Consider the following 17,316-nt stretch of genomic DNA (forward strand, 5'->3'; position numbering starts at 1 on the left):
CTTTGCTTGGTGAAAAGGTTGGCATGCCTATCTATGGGATGGCTACATTGCTTGTCTATAAGTTAAGTAGCCGCGTCTAAGCTGCCTAAGAAGGTAAGGGATGAATGCACTAAGCAAAGTTTGTATTGTTCCTAGAGACAGGCACAATCTTATGCTCGACGCAAACTATGCACATAAGAGATATAGTCATGCGGCTGACCACCTAGAGTGTGATGCGTTAGTTGCAACGAGCTGGGATTACTCGAGTGATTTAAAGTAGTAAACATTACTATGCGTTAATGGTTGTTGTATTTCTACCTATTCTCATTAAGTCTTCTATTGGCTCCATCTGTTTAGTTAGGAGTAGGAGTAGTGTGTAAAATAGTTAAACCTTCGTTCACTTTTATTTTGTTCTTATTTCATCGCCTCAAATGCATCACCTCACAAAGATTATTGAGTGACAGTGTCCCTGTTCGACCTCGGATTACCCGAGAAACTTGCGTTTGTGTTATACTTGGCGCAAGCGTAAGAAAACTTGTGATAGGAATGTGTGGTCATTGCATGCTAAGATTAACGCATCATCATTCCGACGTATGACCTCAGATTGTATGGGAGCAATGCATCAGTTATGTCTAACGCATGATTGCATGTTCAAACCCATCCGTCCTTAATAATAATAAAATAAAACAAAATGCGTCCCTAAAATTATATCAACAAACCACCAGGAGAACTCCATCGTTTAGTTAACGCCGCAGGTAAACGATCACTCAGCACACACTAAGACATGATTAGCCCAAAAGCTAATATATGATCGCTTTAGATGACAACGAGCTTGCGAAGGCCTGATCGGCTAGGCGATCACTTAATGTGGCGAAAGTAAACGATTATACCATGCATTACTCCCGATGATTTAGTCAGCTACTAAGCGATGAAGCTTGCTGAGCTAAATGATCGTCTAGTGCGTGCGTGTTATAACGGACACCCGAGTATCCGATACTCAGCAATCGCTTACCCCATCGTTTACACGACCTGATCAGCCCTTGATTTCTTCTTCTCGCAAGAACAACAACTCTTGCTCCGAACTTCTTCACGAACGACTCAAGACTAAAAAACTAACTTTGAATTACAGACACGATAACAATTAAGTTATTGCTAAAAAAACGTTGAGGCCTTACAATTAACCGAAAATGCAAAAGAATTAATCAAACCGAGGTTACATCTCAGAAAACTCCATTAATCAGCAATCCACAAACAATTAATATTAACAAAAAGAGCAGATATGCACTCACCGTGAATGTATATGCAATTCGTTGCATCAATGAAATTGGAATATCAAAACCTGACTCTGATACCAATTGAAAGAAAATCTTAAACAAGAGTATCCATGAGCGTGTTCAGATCTTTCCTATTTCATTGTGACCAAATTACCACCACAAACATTTTAACAAATAGGTATGCATTTTAGCACTAATTATAGGCATGATTTGACAAATAAAATCAACAGATTGAGTTAAACGTACCAGTTGAAGACTATCTTCACTCGAACTCAACCTAGTGGAAGCGACTCTCTTACGGTCCAAATCGCCCAACAATCAGTCACCTAACAACACCACGATTGTCTATACGAATGGCAGTGCACTAACAAGTAGCAACCAGGGACGACACCACCACTTGAAGCCTTTGGTATTCTCGGAGTGAGAATCCAAAGAGTGGTCTTTGATGGAATTGGTAGAGGGAGGAGGAAAGGATGATCGTGTAGAACGAACAAGCAAGTGGGAGATAGTAGGTGACTATCGTATAGTCGGGTGCTTGTCGCTTAGAGAAAGATACACGATTGTGTAGATTTTACTAAGCAATCGTCTAGTAATTAGTAAGTGATCATTTAGAAAAGCTTGGCGCGCTAAGCAATCGTTTAGAGAAGGTGAGCGATCGTTTAGTGCACGGGTGTGCAATCGTTTAGGCGATGGGCGCTATCATATAGGCTCTCAACTAAGCGATCGTGAAGTTTCCACATATTAAGCAAATTTTTGAACTCTTTACAAAAATGAAAACAATTTTCATTTTATTCTTCAGCTACAATAACCAAAATCAATCTTCCCACTTTCACACGATTTAGGAGAAATTCTCGGCCAATCATCTCATAATCACCTATTTAAATAAATAATGAATATAATCATATTGTATTCTTAATCTATAATTTGATATCACATATCTACTATAGTAATTTCTCCTTCACTTGATATAAATCATATTTATATCTAATTTCCTCCAAAATATGTATCTAATACATTTAGTCAATTATATCAGATATAATTAACCAGTTCAATTATATCATATATAATCGAATTCCCTCTTGTCAATTTGAACATTTCAAACTGACCCAAAAACTGATTCTTGACTTTATCCAAGCTACCAAGGGAACCTTATGGACCTGTGGTTCGAATCTCCAACCGTACATGAATAGCTGACTAAACTCTTTAGCCACGAGATCCACCATCCATTAACTGCCAGACATTCCACTAAAGACCAACAGCTGAACTCTTCTTACCACAGATATATTTCTATGTCCATTGGATATAACTAATCATGAGTACGATGACCCCTCACAGATGCTCTTAAGTATAGTTGGGCCAATATACCGTTTTTCCCCTGTAGTTACATCTCACTCCTGAAGTACCACTAATTCCTTTAATGAACAATACAACATAGTCTAACTATGTGTGAACACCTCTCAGGCCAAGAAAAGGTGTGTGGCACCACATCGTTCAAGCCCTGGAATCAACTCTTAAGGGAGCTATCTATCTACTTGCCCCTATTTCAGGGAAGGAGTGAATTCCATCTTGTGTAGTTGAGTTCCTAGCTCCCAAATCGGACGAATCCCCAAAGTGGTAGGTTTGAGTCAGCGACCTGCCCACTCGCACCCATGCAAATCAAAGGAGCTCTCAATGGCAGGAGTTCCCAACTCACTCAGGATTGAGGTCATGTTACCTATGGTCATCCTAATGAAGTGAAGTTTCTATCATGAATGGTGTTATATAACGAGACGTTAACACTTCGTGGTAAGGTCTTATACAAACTCTTTGTATAGGATGCCTCCGCTCGCATGTCTCGTACATGAATGATTAGAATCAGACCATCTGTGACAAGTCACAACACTTGACCATTCCATAAAGCGAGCCGTATCCGCAACATTACCAGGATAAGGTTTCCCTCCTATATCCATATATTACATACCATTTTGGTTATCACTTAAGACATGATCCACTTGTATGTCACCACATACATGCTTAAGTTACATATAGATAACCAGGGATTTTAGGTTTATTGGTTTGTGGTAAAGCAAATAAAACAAACAACTGAGCAAAAACAAGAAGTGAAGTAAAATATCATATATTCTATATCACAAGCGTTCGTACAAACTGTTTACAAACTACAGGACACGAGACTTTAGAGCATCAACCCCAACACAAAGATGTATCAGCTTTGCTATTGACAAAACCCTAAGAGAGATGTGGTTTTCAAGATATTATTCATGCGCGCGATGCCTATTTTAAGCCATATATGGCCTTTCATAATTTGCAGACATGAGTTGGAAGAGAAGTATTAACATTCTCGAGGGGTTGAGCCATATGCACATCCTCATCAAGTTGACCATTGAGGAATGCATAATTAAAGTCTAATTGACGAAGATCCCAGCTGGAGGAGACCGCAAGAATAAGAACAATCCGAATAGTTGATGCCTTAACCACTAGATTGAATGTTTCGAAAAAGTAAATGCCCGAATTTTGATGAAAGCCTTTGACAACCAATCTTGCTTTGTATCGTTGTATAAAACCATTGAAATTTCGCTTGATGTGGAACACCCACCAAGAACCAACAACATTTTTATTAAAAGGTAATGACACCAAATCCCACATATTGTTTTTTAAGAACGCCTAAATCTCAAGATCCATTGCAGTCTTCCAACAGGTGTAGGTAGGGCATCAACGACTCGCATGGGATCATGAATGGTTCAGTCAGTTTTAGCAGTTGAAGCAAGCCACACCTTTGATTTAAAGATGCTGAACTTTGCACAGGTAATCATGGGATGACCAATGACTTGTGCTGTGGGAGGGGAAGGAGGCGAGACAGGAGGAGAGTTGGGAGGTAAGATAGAAGAAGAGGATGGAACCGGTCTGGGAGATGAAGGCAGTGTTGAAAGTGTCGAAAAGGAAAAGGGAGATCTATTTAGGTTTGGGAGTAACACTAATATTCTGAACAACAATAGAGCAAGCCATTATTTTACCATTCAACTTCAAACAAGAGTCAATCGAACTTGAAGCACTACCAGTGACTCCTATTATTTCTAACCTGTACAGTCCATCACTAAGTTCCCCCTTTAGCACCACCTTGACTGTATGAGCTCCTTAACAAGACAATAACTATCATGAAATTCAATAAATACACTATTATTTTGTGCTAACTTAGAAACATTAATAAGGTTTTTTTTTTCTATTTTAGGAATACACAACACATTTTCAGATCCAACAAACCATTATGAGTTACTAAAGAACATGAACCAACATGAAAAATGGGTAAAACACATCCATTACCAACAATAACCTTTTCAATACCTTCATATTCAGAAGAGTGGGTCATGCTGTTCGAGTCTCTGGTAACATGATTTGAGGCACCACTATCCATGTATCAGTTGGGATCAACAATAGATTCAGGAGTTACCAGAAACAGATTGTTACTCTGGGTTGCGAGAAATACCTGAGTGGGTAGATGATATATTCGAACCGTGTTTTGTGCTTGATTTGGTTGAGTATTGTTCTAATTGGGAGAGAATCCCCTATTAAACAGCTTATAGTAAGTCATGTAGTGTGCCATTATTTAAAGAATATTTGAAAAATTGGTCTATTGTTGGCACCATTCCAACGACCGCGACCTCTTCCACGACCATTTCCTCTTCCACGACCATTTCCGAGGAGGACGACTGTTAGTGGGGTTCTGCTGTTGCTTATTCCCATCGAAATTTGGACTATTGCTTGTTGTGAGATTTATAGAAGAACGAATTTCAAGAGAAATCGATTTGCTGGTATTTTGAAGTCAATACATTTCTCAAAACTTATTAACTCCAACTGAAGATCAGACCACTTTGTGGTAATCTGACCTTGAATAGTGGCCACGATAGGATTATATTCTTCATCTAGCCCAATTAGGACTTAAGAAACTAGAGATCGAGGAGGAACTGAGCTGTCGGCAAGCTTTAGATCATCTGCATGATTTTTCATGATTCGTAGATTATTAATCATTTTCATAGAACCTTTTCGAGTGGATTGAAATCCTTGGCGAAGATAATCTTCTTCAACATGAGATTGGATCCCAAATAGCTTTTATATGGCACTCCACAGACTTTGGGCACTCTCATGACCAGGACTTGGGTGGTTACTTCAACCGTCATAAAATTATAGAGCCAACCCCAACCCAATAAAAGTTGATGAGTAGCAATCCAAGACTCATACAAGGGGCTCATCGTGACATAGGAGACCGTGGACGAACTTGAAGCTCTAGACACAACAGGCTCAAAGGCAATCTCAAGTTGGGTAGATTGCACGATCGTTGGAGCTACTTGGTTGGTCGATGGTGCAGCAGTTGCAGACTGAATCAGCACGGGAGGACAAACCATCTTCCTCAGTCAAGTGCCCCTCTAAACGATAACTCCTTAAAATTGGGAGAACCAAGTTTTTCAGCAACAAAAAGTTGTTTCAGTCAAGTTTAAGGCTACTGTAGGTAGGGCTACTAAATGAACCACCAACATTTACTGTTGATGAGGCGTTAGCCATTTGCTCCGCTGTCAAGACGATATACCAGAAGAAGCATGTTTTTACATAGAGGATAATAGAAAAGACAAGGAAAAAGGAGACCACTGTACACTTAGCAATAAAATGAATGAATAGGACTAAGCATGCTTAATTAATATGAATTTGTATAACTTTTGCTCATGGAGTTTTGCTGATTAGCCGTTGGAATATGAGTTGGCACTGTATTTTCCTTCACACTATATTGGGTGTTGTTTGTGAGCATAAATGTTAGATTTAAATGTTATAATTTTGAATCTCATATTTAGTTAATTCTTAGTATCAAGTTGAAATTTTAGATAAGTTTTAAGATTAAATTTCATATCTATATGCTTGAAACCAATTTTAGATAAATGTTAGCTCTAGATGTTTTATTATCTTGAATTTCATAATTATTTTGATATTGAGTTAAATTGTTTGTTTTGGATGTTGAGTTAATTGGTATATTTTGGATGTTGAGTTCAGTGGTTAATTTTTGAATTGATTGGTTTATTTTGTATGTTGATTGAATATGTTTCTTTTAGATGGAGTTCAATGGTTTGCTTTGGATGTTAAGTTAATTGATTTTTTTTTTCTATGTTGAGTTAATTTGTTTGTTTTGTACATTAGTTTTAATTTGTGATTGAATATTGTTGTTAGATAACTTGGGATTAATATTTGGTTGAATTATATGAATATTTGAAATTGTGGAAAAATAAGTCCACTTCCTTTTCCCTTAATATATTTAAAAAATAATTTCTCTTTCAAACTATTTCAAGGAAGATAAACCTTAATAACTTTGAATTCACTAAATGGACTAATATATTAAAAAACGAAGATTGACACTTTTTACGCAATAAGTTTGAATTCATTGAATGGAAAGTAAGAATTTTGTGTTTTTTTTGGTTTACTTACATTTGAATTACTCATTTCACATTTATTTTTTGTTTTATTAGAAAGTGGGAGACTAATCAAAATAATTGGTTAGCTCTAAAGTTCATTCATACAGCTAGTTTTAAGACTTTCATATGCATACTAGAATCCACAATAGAAATAAAAATAATTTTCTATTTGATTTGTAAGAAAGTATTATTAATATCTTTTATATGATTTTTTTTTACAGAAAGGACTCAACGATCAAGCAATTGACCTAATAGATTTGTTTAAGCATATGCACTCTAAGAGTGATAACTCATTTGATGATGCATATGTAAGTCTTTATTCTTCAATATAAATTTGTTTATATAAACTTGTCATACAATTTTTGTTTAAGTTGTTGATGTAGAGTCAAATGGTAATACACTCCTTAAAGGCTAAATTGGATGAAATGGCTAGATTGGACGAAGCCTAAAAAATCAAGAAAAGAGAAATTATTATTGAATGCATCCTCCTCACAAGTTATAGTAGAGCAATGACAAGAGATACAATCCTTAAAGGCTAGATTGGACAAAATGGAAGAAAAAGGACAAACGGAGATGGAAGACTTGAAAGCCATGATTTTACAACCATGAAATCAAAAGGAGATAAATCGACTTAGGTATGAGCTCTTCAATATTGGTAGCAAACTAAATAGAAGACTGTATATGTTGTTATCCTGCAGTTATGGTAACAACATAAACGTATAGTTAGTGTATGGTATATTGAGTTTGAGATTAAAATATGTAAATGTGTGTATGCAACGTTCTTATGTTAGCTTTAATGTTGGTATAGGGGTAAATGCATAGTTATGTTTAAATTTAAGTTTGGTATTAAGTTCTATATTGAATTTGAGATTAAGTATGAGATTATAATATGGTATTGAGTTTGAGATTTTTTACGTTTAAATGTGGATTGGTTTATTTCAAATAATGATGTTTTTAAAATGAGATTTAAGTTTTATATTGAGTTTGATATATGGTAAATTGAGCATTAAAACTATGTAAATTTATATTTTATAGGTGTCTCGAGATTTATGTTGAAGATGCATCTCCAGACGAGCTAAGTTAGGTTGTAGATTTGTATTTTATAGGTACTTTGTGGATTATGTTTTTTGGACATTATGTAATGTTATTTCAATACTTATATTTTGTGGATATAATGTAATCTTATTTCGGAGGTTAAGAGTTTGTGGATAATATGTAATGTTTAAGATCATCTTATTAATTAATTTTATCAGTTTTTTATTTTAGTTTATTTGAGATTTATAAGGTCCAAACAAGTTTGATACTTGTTAAAAAGAAAAAAAGGTTTGATATTTAGTAAATAAGAAAAGAATATTCCAAACACACTGTTTGCACGAGGTTTTCGGAGAAACGTGTTTCGTGGAGTTGAACTTGAGTTGGTGTTGATGCTGGAGTTGATTTGATGCGATGTGGTTCGATCTCTAATATTTGATCCTCTGATGCTCTCTCAGTTGGGTGAATATGCTTGACTTAGTGAAGGAAAGCACCGAACGTTCTTGAAGTAGAAGTCTTGAAAGCTTGGAGTAGAAGTCTTGGAAGAGTATTTGTGTCTTCAAAGGTCTTCTACCTTATAGGAGTGCAGCTTCAGGAGTCTTGGAAGCTTGAAGTAGAAGTCTTGGAAGAGTATTTGTGTCTTCAAAGGTCTTCTGCCTTATAGGCGTGCAGCTTCAGATGTCTTGGAAGCTTGAAGTAGAAGTTTTGGAAGAGTATTTGTGTCTTCAAAGGTTTTCTGCTTTATAGGAGTACAACTTTAGGAGTCTTGGAAGCTTGAAGTAGAAGTCTTGGAAGAGTATTTATGTCTTCAAAGGTCTTCTGCCTTATAGGAGTGCAGCTTCAGGAGTTTTGGAAGCTTGAAATAGAAGTCTTGGAAGAGTATTTGAGACTTCAAAGGTCTTCTGCCTTATAAGAGTGCAGCTTCAGGAGTCTTGGTAGCTTGAAGTAGAAGTTTTGGAAAAATATTTGTGTCTTCAAAGGTCTTCTGCCTTATAGGAGTGCAGCTTCAGGAGTCTTGGGCTTGAAGTAGAAGTCTTGGAAGAGTATTATTGTCTTTAAAGGTCTTCTGCCTTATAGGAGTACAGCTTCAGGAGTCTTGGAAGCTTGAAGTAGAAGTTTTGGAAGAGTATTTGTGTCTTCAAAGGTCTTCTGCCTTATAGGAGTGCAGCTTCAGGAGTCTTGGAAGCTTGAATTAGAAGTTCTTGGAAGAGTATTTGTGCTTCAAAGGTCTTCTGCCTTATAGGAGTGTAGCTTTAGGAGTCTTTGAAGTTTGAAGTAGAAGTCTTGGAGAGTATTTGTGTCTTCAAAGGTCTTCTGCCTTATAGGAGTGCAGCTTCAGGAGTCTTGAAAGCTTGAAGTAGAAGTCTTGGAAGAGTGTTTGTGTCTTTAAAGGTCTTCTGCCTTATAGGAGTGTAGCTTCAGAGTCTTCAGGAGTCCTCTGCTTGTTAGTGAATTTCTCTCTGGGTCTTCTGAGTGTAGAAAATACTGCTCTTACAAATGAAGAGAACTTCTCTATTATAGAGTTCTCAGGTGGGTTTTATGGGCTTGGTTGGTCCATGGGCCCGAACCTTGGGTCCAATTAGTTGGTTTTGGGTCTGATCTGGAATTTGGGTCCAATTCAACTTTTTTATAGTTTGGACTTTAAGACCAAATAGTAATATCAAATTGGACCAATTTAATCTCATCTATTCAACCGCATGACGTCATCAAAACTTGTCTTCAATTCAATTCGGGACATGTGTCAACTTCTAATTGGACCCAAAGTCAATGATTTAGAAATTCGTCGTTAATTTAGCAAATGACGTGGTGACTTGTGATTGGTCTAAAATTTCTCATTCAACATACACAAAAAAAAAATCTCAATCATAAAGGCATCATTTCATGCATTTTGTTAACTTTTTTTTTTTACACGAAGTCAATTTGTCGTCAGGAAACATAACTTTTTCCGACACTAAAATAGGTTATCATGGAGAGAATGTAACTTTTTTCGACGCCGAAGAAGGTAGCCGTCGGAAAAGTTAATCTTTCCCAATAGCCAAATCGTTGATTTGGCATTGGGATAAATAATTTTCAGAGCACTTTTAACCTTCTGCCGATGCCAATATGGACCATTAGCAAAAAGTACTTCTCTCAACGGTTTAAGAACCATTTGTAGCGTTGGGAGAAGTAACTTATGACGATAGTTGCTATTGGTGTTGGCAAAAAACCTCCCCACTTGTTCTGTCGTGAAATATTTTTCTTCAAATGAAAAGGTCTTTTTTTTCGTTGGGAGAAGGATTTTTCAATGGGGCTTTTTCGACGACTGTACCAATGTTAGAAAAAGCGTCGAAAAAACCTTTTTCGACAGTTTTTGGACTTTTTTCAACGATTTCGTTCGTCGAGAAAAGTCAAATTTCTTGTAATGTTGAAGCTTATGTTAAACTAAAATAAAATATGGTAATGAGACAAGAAATTCATGTTAGGGATAAAAAAGTATCTTAAAACAAAAGATATTCATTTTCTTTTTCCAAGGACTCATCCATAAATATTTAGATATACAGAGGTAAAAATGGGACACATAAATTATACACCACAAAATCCAAATGAAAAAAAGAAGTAACAACTTGAAAAAAAAAGAAAAATTATTTAGTAAAAAAAATATCTTTTATTGTAAATATTAATATATACCAGGGAAATAATGAGAAACATGAATTATACCCAACATAATTCGAATGTGATCTGTTTTGTTTTGTTTTGTTTTGTTTTTTTTTCTTAAAATAACAACTTAAAAAAATAAAATAATAACTATTTATTCGCTAAAAATATCTTTTTATACTTTAAAATAAAACTTAAAATAAGTTGGGATGATAATTACATAGATATGAATCTATTAGAAATTTTACCATATATTTATCAAAACATTTTTACCTTATACGTAGCTATTCTTCATAATTTAAGTAATTTTATGTCCATGCCATCTTCGAAAAGTGGACACAAAAATGAAGCTTATTATTACCATTTGGCTAGGGCAAAAAACTTCCAATTTTTTAATCTTATTATTTTTGTGCCTCTAAATTCCCCATCATGCATAATTTTATATCATATATTTATCAGAACATTTTTTTGAGACTCATAACTAAAATAATAGTGAAAGTTACTCATTCCATAACTAGGTGAACTAGGCCTAGATCAACTATAATATGTAGTCGAATAATTAATAATAACTAACATTTGAATTTATTCCCTTTATAAGTTTTTAGGGAACATTTAATTAATTTGTGGAGTTTGAACTTGAGTTTATATAGATTTATGTGCGTGTGATTCAATTTTTAATATTTGACCATTTGATTATTTCTCTTCACTCGAAAGTTAGAGCTTGTGAATGTTCTTGAAGTTAAAGTCTTAGAAGAATATTTCTTATCTTCGAAAGAGCTTAGTCTTTAGTGTTGCTCAATTTGTAGGAGTTTGGGAAGTTTTGATGGTAAATTCTCTCTAAATTCTCATGGAGCTTTAAATTTATGGACCCAAAAAGAAAGAAGACTTCTCTATTTATGGAGTTTTCATGAGAGAATGTGAACTTGGGCTTGGATGACCCTTGAGCTCAATCAATTAAATTTTAGGGTTGACAAGAGAAATATCAAATTTTAAAGTTTTATTTGGAAAAATGTCAAAAATATTTTAAAATTATAAAAATAGCAATACAAATTTAAATAATATAAAATACTAATTAGTAAATGACCTAACTACCCAAAAAACTAACAAATTGAGTACAAAAGACAATGCTTCAAAAACAACTTGAAAACTGCAAATACAGTCTATCTAAACATTCTAGGAGCAAAAAAATTACACTCTCAACCAAAAGCTAAAAAGCATATAGCTTGGCCAAAATCTTAAAAAGGGTTCCAAAATCCAAAAACCAACTAATATGGTCCTCACTAACAACCAGTTAGCAGTTGCTTCTTCATTGGACGAACATGATGGTGTGCCTATGGTACAATGGTCGCAAGTGGTACTATGCGACTGCTTAGAGAACTAGTCGCTGATGAGAAAAAGAAGACTTAAGAGTCATGCAAGCTAACATGTAGCAGGGAGGGTGATGGTGAGAGAAGAAAGTATGGGAGGTTCTAAAGGAGGTGGTCCAAGAATACCATTGCGACGAGGAAGGTGTACTAGCATAGATTTTAAAGGAGAGGTTGTGGAGATGTTATGACTATTGATTTGTTGCAAATGTGAAATAGGAAAAATAGAAAGAAAAGAGTGGGATATGAGGGATGTAAAGTAGAACTAGGGTTTTTTTTTTCAAAAAATATATATTTATACTATGTAGGGAGGAGAGTACTTATATTTTTTTATTTTTCACAAAAAAAAACTATAACTATATTGGATCTCTAGAAATGAGGGCTAGATTTCATTTTTTTCTTTTTAATAAAACAATGTTAAACAAATCTTATTAAAATAACAAATATAATAAATGTATATATATACCAATGACATATTGTTATTATCATTAGATTATATTTTTAAAAGTATAAACTATATGAATAGTAATAATATAAAAAAAAATTGAATATGATAATAAAATTTATAAACAAATAAAAATAAGATAAAATAAAACCTGATAATAAACGATAGATTCACATAGATATTGTTGGAGAAAAATCATGGAGAATATCTAATTTAAATCAGAAAACATTAAAAATGATAGTTAAAATTGTATAATTTCATATTACAATTAAATTGTTTATGTAAAATGTAGATCAGTTAATCTCAAAACTCTTACAATTACATTGTATGTGTAGTGTATATTAGTTAATTTCTAAATCCCACCGAAGACAAACTAGAAATATATTTAACTTCATATTACATTTTGAATCTAATAGCAATATGTTTAAACTAATGAAAACGGATGTAGATAAAACTAAATCTAGTAGCAAAAAGCTAACTAATTGAAAAAAAAAAGTTAGATAAACCAAATTTGATAATAATGTGCTCAAAAGGTTTAGGAGAAGGATCTATTTATACTGAATTATTGTACAAATATAGTGTATTTGCAAGATTAACAAATACATTAGAGAGTAGTCAACCACTACACAAAAATTATGACTCCGATTCTTCGACTCCACTGCAATTGCGGAAGTTCTAATTTATTGTAATGTCTAACTATAATTCTCTCCGATGAAGAAGATTTCATCTTCTTTTGTCGAAAAATGAAGAAAGCTAATTATAATAATGAAGCAGAAGATTGAATCTTTATACAAGAAAATATGAGGAGGAAAAAGGAAAAATTAATGGATTGATGGATAGAATCGTTTAGTAAAATCAAAAGATGAGGATGAAAAAAAAAATGAAATTAAGAAGAAAAAACAAATGTGTAAATTCAATCTCACTTATATGTTATTAACAAACACATAATTTTTAGATAATGAAATGTAAAATAACTAAAAATGTATTTCAAAACATTAACAATTGTATAATAATATAATATGAGATAAAACGAGATAAAAATATATACTCAAATCAATATAAAAAATGATGAAAATTTTTGAATCTAATAACAATATGAATAAACAAATGAAAAAAAAAAACGTGATATGAAAGTAAACGAATGAATAGAAAAAAGATGAAAACAGACAAATGTATAAGCAAATGAAAAAAGATTTGGATAAAATTGAATCTTGTGGCAAATAATTAAAGAAATCGAAACGTAGTTAGATTAAATCAAATATGTAGAGAAAAGATAGATACCAAACAAATATTTAGGGAGAAAAATCAGTGAGAATTATATATTTAAATAAAAATTTGATAACTCACAATTTTATAATCTAGGGTTTCATTTATTTAGATTTTATTATTATTATTTATTGAAACAATAGGTTTGAAATCTAATAATTCAACAATTATATTATATCCATAACTACATCCTTACTTTAACTCCAACAACAACGTATTTATAAAAACACGAATCACAAAACCAACGACCCCATTAAGGGCAAAACAAGAATTCATAAAATATCCACATGTGATCTCCACGTGAGTTGCCAAAAATCTTATTATTTTCCAGTTTTGACATTTTTTAAACGAAACCTAAATCGTGCCCACATATTCCAATTATCCTAAATTTTGGGTTTGTTTGACCTTTGAGCTAAAAGATCCTATTTTTGGGCTCAATTGAACCTAGTCTAAGTATTATGATGAGAGTAGACTCAATTTATTTATTCTATTCAATAGTCATGAGGAAGACACGTGACAATATTGAAATTCAATAATTTCGTCTTTAATTTTAATATGAACATTAATTGATTTGAAATTAGTTTCAAATTCAATCATTTGTAATTTCGTCATTAATCCAAGAATTGATGTGACAATTTGTGATTGGAACAGAAATTTTTTTTTTATCTACAAATTTACAATTTGTTCAATGGAACAAACACAATGAATTTAAAAAGTTTCAACAATATCTTCAAATGATTTTCATATTATGAGGTGTTTTCATTGAATCACAAATTACAATAAATTTACATGGCATCATCTGATTTATTTATTTATTTATTTTTTTAAGTATAATAGGGATAAAGTGATTCGACCTACCAATTTTATGGTTACTAATATATTCAGATGTCAGTTGAACTATACTTTTTTGACATTTTTTACTATCAAAATATTGAATAATTAGTAGGATATGTTATTGACACTACTCTCTAATGATTTATGAATAAATAATGGATTATTCTATCTATATTATAATTTATGAAAACATAATCGAACCATGAATGAAATAATGGATTATTCTATCTATATTATTCCATCACTTACTTTTTTTTTTTTTTGGTTTAATTTATTAATGGTTTAATTTTTTTTAGAGTAATATAAATTGTTCTTACAAAATCATAAGCTCGCTTGTGAGTATTAATGATTTAATAATATTGAGAACTTAGTCACTTGATCTTAACTGGTATGGTCCATTTATTTTTGTTTTGTTTTTAAAAATCTAGGTAATTAAAATCTTCATATTCTTGAAATTATCGAATAATATCCTCTATTTTAGATAATTGTATTTGTATTGAAAGAATAAGTTATAAAAATGTATCCAATTATTCAAATAATTGTGTCTGATTGGAGAGAATTTGTGTATGCGAATGTCTTAATACACCAATAATAATGCCTCACTTAATATAAAATAAAATGAATGTAAATATAATTTTATTTAATTAAAATATAATCATTTATTAGGGCATTAATAGATTAATCTATGTTCTCATAAAAATGGAAAATAAAGAAAAATATTGCATTTATATACATAAAGTCATTATTATTTTGTATTTTCATTTATTTGAGTCCAACCCATAAAATTTTTATTTATTTGAATCCAACCCAACCCAAAAGAGTTCAAACCCAATCCAAATCGGGCAGATTGGGTCGGATTGATCGGGTTTTTTGAACACCTCTAATTCTAAATGTCTCTTCTAGTTAGAAGAATCTTAGAAATTCCTACAGAAAAGATGATGACCCGTAAAAGTCGTATTAAAAAATAATATTAATCTTTCAAAATAAAGTTCTCAAAAATTAAATACACAACATATAGTTTGAAGGGCCAAAACGAGCATAGCTTCGTATTTCTTTTATTAAGGTCAAAGATGTAACTCATCGTATACTAATAGAATTAAAAACCAATCCTTTTTGGACAATAATAGCTAAATTTCCTCTCTTTTATTAAGAATTTGTAATGTTTTGTTTCCCTTTCCTTTTTCTTTCTCTTTGTCTCTATCACTAACAAAGTGGAGAGCACACCACATTTCATTAATGTTTATACTAAAAAGCTCCTCACCTCTCTCTACATCTTTTTAAAATTAAATTCTAAAGTTAGTGAATACTAAAATAAATTAATTAAAGAAATCCTAACTAAAAAACAATACATAAGCCATGTTTTAATTAATTTAATTATGTTTGAGCGTGTGGTAGTGTTATAATATAAAATTAAATGGAACAATAAATATATTTTGAGAAGCCAAAGAATCTATAAAACAGAATGATGTCATCAAAAAATAGATCAAGAATAAATGCAATCATTTTTTTATAAGCAACATCGATCTTAAGTATGTGAATATAAAAACAGATCGTGTTATATTAAATTATGAAGAACTATTTTTTAAATTTGGAAAAAAATTAATTTAAATTATAAAGTGGTATTATCTGTGTGTTTTGTACTTTTGATTTCAAACCTTACACACAGCTAGCAAAATTAAACACTAAAATATAATAGTCCCATCAAATAATACATGCAAAATATTTGTATTGTTTATGATCTTATAATTAATATAAGCTTAATAATGTAACCAACTCATTTATTTATTACTAAAATAAAGATTTTAGACTTGGTATCTTATTATTATTGTTATTATTTGAGAAAAATATACTTTTGATTCCCTTAGGTTCGGTTTAGGTTGAGTTTTCGAGCTCAATAATTTTTACCATAATTAGGTTTGTTTATTTCAGCATACGAGCTCAATAATTTTTACCATAATTAGGTTTGTTTATTTCAGTACACATGGTTCGATTTAGGTTGAATTTTCGAGCTCAATAATTTTTATCATAATTAGGTTTATTTTTTTCAGCACACATGGTCTCTCCGTCAGGTTTTATTTTTTTTTTTCCTTTTCTTTCCGGGGTGTTTGGTGGTCTATAATGGGATGAGAATGTAATATAATGTAATGAAAAACTCGTGTGTGGATGGAGTGTTTTGGACCTAATATGAAACTCATTCAGTTTCGACGGTTCTTAATCCAACCCTCTTTTTTATTGTTTTCCCGTTTCACGATCTCATTTTCGTTCGGTCTTCGATTAATCATGTTTTTCAATACTCTTTTGATTTTCAGTAACCCTAATTACATTCCAACTCTCCAAACAACCCATATTTCTGACAAAAAGAGAACGGAATGAAGAAGAAAGAAAGAAAATTAAAAAAAAAAAAAAGTTTAGTCATCCGCGACGGCAAATGCGAGAGTTGATGGCAGCGGCAACCACAACAAGAAGGTTCAGGGAGGGAGAAAGACGAAGGGGATGAAGAAAATAAAGAAAATGAATATGTTTTTTATTTAATAATTAATAATTTAGGAAAAATACTTTTCTAATGAAAAATAGAAAATTATCTTTTTAGTCTCAAAATTTGGAAGTATATGTGTATATGGTCTCTAGATTTTAAAAATGTATATTTTTAGTACATAAGTTTTTAAAAATACATATGCTTTAAGAATACATTTGCATTTTGAAAACTCATAAACCAAATGTAACTATTCTTAGAAGCTCAATGACTAAAAAGGTATATTTTTAAAATTCAAGAATCAAATGCACGTATTCTTCAAAACTCGAGGACTAACAGAAAGCTAAAAGAAAAAAAGAAAAAAAAAAGGACCAAAATTGCTCCCAAAAGCAAAACTTAGGGATAAAAATTGTTGAGTTTGAAAACTGAGGTACCCAAATGAAACCTAAATCAAGTCTCAAGGTCGAACAAACTATTTCTTTTTTCCATTTTCAACTATTAAATTAAAAAAAACATTTTAATGTTTTTTTTTCTTTTCTTCCTATCGTCTTCTTTCTCCCTCCCT

The sequence above is a fragment of the Benincasa hispida genome, chromosome 5 (genome assembly GCF_009727055.1).
Source record: "Benincasa hispida cultivar B227 chromosome 5, ASM972705v1, whole genome shotgun sequence".
NCBI classification, from domain to species: domain Eukaryota; kingdom Viridiplantae; phylum Streptophyta; class Magnoliopsida; order Cucurbitales; family Cucurbitaceae; genus Benincasa; species Benincasa hispida.